Source organism: Nicotiana tomentosiformis, chromosome 2 (genome assembly GCF_000390325.3).
Source record: "Nicotiana tomentosiformis chromosome 2, ASM39032v3, whole genome shotgun sequence".
NCBI classification, from domain to species: Eukaryota; Viridiplantae; Streptophyta; class Magnoliopsida; order Solanales; family Solanaceae; genus Nicotiana; species Nicotiana tomentosiformis.
The window spans coordinates 20,482,644-20,487,824 of record NC_090813.1 but is presented as its reverse complement, the minus strand read 5'-3'; the positions used below and the strand labels follow the sequence as shown (position 1 = coordinate 20,487,824).

General features: G+C 31.5%; 2 non-coding genes across 2 annotated transcripts; both read left to right on the top strand.

The window, feature by feature from the left end:
• Nucleotides 1-3,230: 3,230 nt before the first annotated feature.
• Nucleotides 3,231-3,303, top strand: TRNAR-UCU (transfer RNA arginine (anticodon UCU)). The gene has a single exon. It is a non-coding gene; the product is annotated as a tRNA-Arg (tRNA).
• Nucleotides 3,304-3,374: 71 nt separating this feature from the next.
• TRNAS-GCU (transfer RNA serine (anticodon GCU)) lies at nt 3,375-3,456 on the top strand. Its single transcript has one exon. It is a non-coding gene; the product is annotated as a tRNA-Ser (tRNA).
• Nucleotides 3,457-5,181: the final 1,725 nt, after the last annotated feature.

The following is a 5,181-nucleotide window of genomic DNA, read 5'->3' as shown; positions in this document are numbered from 1 at the left end:
GTAAACATTAACATCACTGCATATAAATTGTAGTTTAGTTATAGTAAATTTGCTGAAATATTGTCCTGTAGTTGATATGTAAAATGTATTGTGAAATGTGATGATAACATGTACTAAATCATACCTGCATTCTCTTCATCAAATGCTCCTTTAAATTGGGAAGATAAATCAACACCTACAGGAACATTCTCTTCAATTTCTATGTCATTCACGTGCCATGTATCTAAGAAAACCATTGGAAATATAATGTAAATTAGTTCCTGGTAATATAGGAAATATGTAGATATAGTGTAGACATAATGTAGATATGTAGATATATGTAGATATATGTAGATATATTGTAGACGTAATATAGATATGTAGATATATGTAGATATATTGTAGATATATTGTAGGTATAATGTAGATATAATGTAGATGCTTGTTTTACTGCTGCTGCCATGCACTGGTTTAGCACTACTGTCCGAAAAGTGTTGATTGTTCTTTTCTTTGGCGTACTCATCATTTTTCATAGAACTGTCAGTAAACTGCAGGCATTTAATTTGTTAGGCTATATACTTTATGAATGATAATATAAACTTAGACATGGTAAAAAATATTGTCTAAAATGAATATATTTCCAATAAAACCTTAGCATCAATGTTATCCTTTTGACTGTTTATCACCTGTAAAACAACCTTGATTGAATCATTGAGTAGCGGTCGGATACTACCTAATTCTTGAAAAATCTCTTTCTTGAAAGTTTCAAGATCTGAACCAACCTACGTATTAAAATAGAAAGAGTTAACGAAATAATTTGCATAACATAAATTAAAGAAACCATCTAGGATTATGTATATATATGTTACCTTGTCAACATCTTTTCGTAATTTTTTTATTTATTTCACAATATCTTTCTTGTCATCTATTCTAATTTACTGCTTATATCCGGATGGAGATGGAGCATCTATCGAATGCTTGGACTTTGTTTCAACTTCTTCAAGGATGTATTCAACTTTATCTGGCAAATTCATTCTTGTAAGCTCTTCTGGTGCTTCAATTATGTTGGTGAACTGAGTGAAAAAAAGAAATGTGAGTGACTTAGACATAATATGTATAAAAAGTGTAGATAATTTATATTAGATTGTCTGCGCAGAAGTGAAAACCATTTACCTTGATCCATGATGGTTTAGTCATTCTATCTTCAATTTCAGATAACCATATCTTATCCTTACTAGCCGACAAGCTAAGTACGTGAGGGATCGAATTAGCAACCCTTGTAGTTAATCAGTATTGACGGTAGAGCAACACTCATACAACCATATTTGTATAGCTAGTGCAAAGCCTCGAGTGACATAAAAATGAACAGAAGGGTTGAGATTGTGCCTAACGGACTGAAGCAATTGTGTATAAGATTCACTACCCCATGCGTAGTTCGCATACTGCCCAAAGTCCACCAAATAGAATCTAAAATGGTCTATCAAACCTACATTATCTTTGTCTGAAGGACAGAGGAAGAATTCTATGAGATAGAGAATACACAGCTTGACTGCATCCTCATCGTTCACCCAACTACCGCTAGTTACAATTTGTTTTAAGTATGACTTCTCAACTTTTTCCTTGTTTGGAAAATAGCTTCTCATTATTTTACAGTCATACTTAGGTGTGTAACCAAAATCTGTCACTTCCGTAAAACATCTAAGGCCACTAATCAAGGCAAACTCTCTCAAACCAAAATTTAGTCTCTCACCCTTTATCTTTGCGGAGAAAAAGTCGGAACCAGATGCGTTCAATTCATACTTCATGAGAAGATGAATTGCTTGATTTTGCATACATATTTTGGGCAAGTAAAGAAAATAGCCAAAACATATCTTCTTAAACAGCTTTAAACCATTTTCAGAGAGTAAAATCTTGATTTGGCCAGGAATAGTGGGGTCGGATAATGTCTGGAACTTAATGATCCCATAATCAACATCAGGAGGTGAAAACAATGGTCCATTCTGCAGCAAAAGAAAAAGAAAGTTATTAAAACTTGTTTCAAAATCAGAAAACAAAATAACTACATTTATACTACTATTTATCTATAATCAGAAAATAAAATAATTACAGTTATATTATAATTTATCTACAATCAGAAAAACATAGTCAAAACCAGAAAATAAAATAATTATGTTTATACTACAATTCATCTACAATTAGAAAAATATAATCTACAATAAATCTACACAACGTAGACAAAATTTCTACAACTACAAAAATAAAAATTATGCATATTCATAAGAATGAGAACAAGTTTTTTAGCTTTAAAAAAATTGAAACTACTAAATTTTACCTTCTCCAAAGACTGTTGGGGAATAGTTTTAGAAGATTTTTGAACCTTCTTCTTTTTTGAAGGTTTAACAGTAGAAGACACTCTAATTGTTTTTTGTAACTTTCATGATAGCTTCTTCTTAGACGAAATCATTATCGAAAATAATTTCTTTGCCTTTCCGTTTTGCAGATTTAACAGGTATCGAGGATTCACCAGCATCCATATCGTGCTTTTGTTTTGTACGAGCGTGAGTGCAAGATATGTGGGGGGGGGGGGGGGGAAGGGGTTTGTGGAGAGAGAAATGTGGGGGGAGTGGAAGATACGTTAGAATAATTTTAGGACACTAATTATTATCATTAAATGCCTAAAACTGTACATAATTAGTAATTGGGTATATAATATGTAAGTATATTAAAACTTGAGTAGGGAAGGTAATAAAGATTGAAATGGTGTATAAGAATATAAAAATTCCTTTAAGTTATATAATACAAGTGTAAATAAATTTATATTTTATTTTCAAGATTACAAATTTCATATTTTAAGGAGACTTACTTCTAAATATTTTTTAATGACTTGATAGTATAATTTTCTTTTACGCTCATGTGGTGTGTATAACTGAAACTCATGAATACCGTAAAAAAAAACCAAATATTTCTTCTGCAAAATATGTTCGGTCTCTCTAACGTGGTTTGTTTTCGTGTTCGTGCTCACACTCCAATACAAGTTTGGAAACACACTTCATCGTGTCTTTAATGCTGAAACTCATTATAATCTTCTTTTCTGATGCCAAAGTAAAACCTATCTATTCTATTGATGTAACTAAAGACTTGTCTTTTAGTCTTTTTTTCAGTTACTTTATAGGATATAAGTAATGTGTAATTTTAGTACTTTCGAAAAATTATTGTTTATTAGACGATGTCATCATGTTTTATTAACAATAGCGCCCATGGCCTAATGGATAAGGCGCTTGACTTCTAATCAAGCGATTGTGGGTTCGAGTCCCACTGGGCGTGTAATTTTTTTTGAGCATCTTTCGTAAAATGAAAACAGTTGTTTTAGAGTTTAGAAAGAAAAGGAGAGCAAAGTCGCTTTGGCCGAGTGGTTAAGGCGTGTGCCTGCTAAGTACATGGGGTTTCCCCGCGAGAGTTCGAATCTCTCAGGCGACGAAATATTTTCTTTTTTCCTTTTGAGAAAGACAATTATTATATGAGTAACGACTTTTATGTCTTTTTCTCAAAGGTGGACTTGGCTTTAGTTACATTTAATAGTTGATCATCACAAATTCACAATAATATAACTACCATTTGAGTTGAAAATCAGCTACTCCAAAAGAGTTTCATACATCAAAAGCTAAGTTTGAGAAACAGAAAAGAAATATTTCGAATCCTACTAAATTCATGGAAACTAAAGCATAACATGTGTTAGTAACCGTGATTTAGATTTAATTTTTATACATATTTAATAATTTTTTTAATATAAATACATAAGTTTGTATTAAAGTTATTGAGTTTGATCAAACCTTTACGCGAGTCTATATGCTGTTCTTCATTATTATTCTCACTTTTTTAGTACTACTGCTTTCATCCTCTTCAAGATTCAAGAGACGTATGTTTTTTGACTATCTTATAGACCTACACGTACTTAGCGAAACATGTAAAGGCAGTAGTACTTTCAAAAGTTTGCTAAAATTTCACGGGAATATGTTTGGTCCTCCAACACATCTTTGTTAATTAATTAAAGGTAACAAAGCTCTCTCAACATTAGGTTTTAGGATTGATTGTAGATTGGAAATTAATCTTTTTACCAAAACGCAAGTTTGTTTAGGTAATGGTCTCATCTCTCCCTCTCTAGAAGTCGAACGAAGTGGGTCTATATGGGCTTTTCTCTCCCCTTATGGCTGTCTTTATAAGTTTAAAACCCAGACAGATGAAGTTCTATAGAAGGGAGAGATTAGTGGGCTGCGACGATGGGCCTATTAGCTCCAAACCCACATAATACCAGGGTATCTTAACATAAATAGCCGGTCATGTTCATTATTTATATTTTCTAGCCATATACATACATTATATATTGATTACATATAATTATACACATATAGTGCATATGTTATACATATATTATACCTTCGCTAGTTATTTTTAGTTTAAGTGATTGGGTGGGCGGTTATTTGGGTAAATTCCTCTAATAGCAGCGTCATACCGAACCATAAACTATCCATGGTTACCAAGTTTCTTATTGAGTTTTAACATTGTATAGTCGCTCTCAAAGTAACAGCCAATATATATATATATATATATATATATATATACACTTTTAAGGCTACCCAAATGTCAATAGTTTCAGGCGTGGGGTAAAAGTGATCTTTGCTCTTTCTTATTAATGGAATAGAATAGGTCTAGATTAGAATATTAACCTAAATAGTTGTTTACCAACCACTTAAACTAAAACTAAAAATGAATATATAATATATGGATAATATATATAATCATATATAATTATTAAATAATTTATGTATACCGATCACGAAAAATAAAATACTCCGTAAGAAAATGTGTTGAGTGAGAGAATGACAAAAATAAGATATTTTTATGCCATTATTAATTTTTGGACCCCAATAACAGACTTCGGAAAATAGACCAATGTCAGGATTTGTGTCAAATATTGACGATCACCAGAACTTTCAGCCACAATGCTGAAAAATCTGATAATCATCATGATTTTGCACAAATCATAATTAATTATATAGTATAATAACATTACAGAAATAAAGAAATATCTAGTATATTTACTCATATATAAATACTCGAGGAATTATTGTCAATTGGTTGGTGACAATCACACAGCTATAATTACAGCGTACATAACAACACAACTGAAATAGATGGCAACTA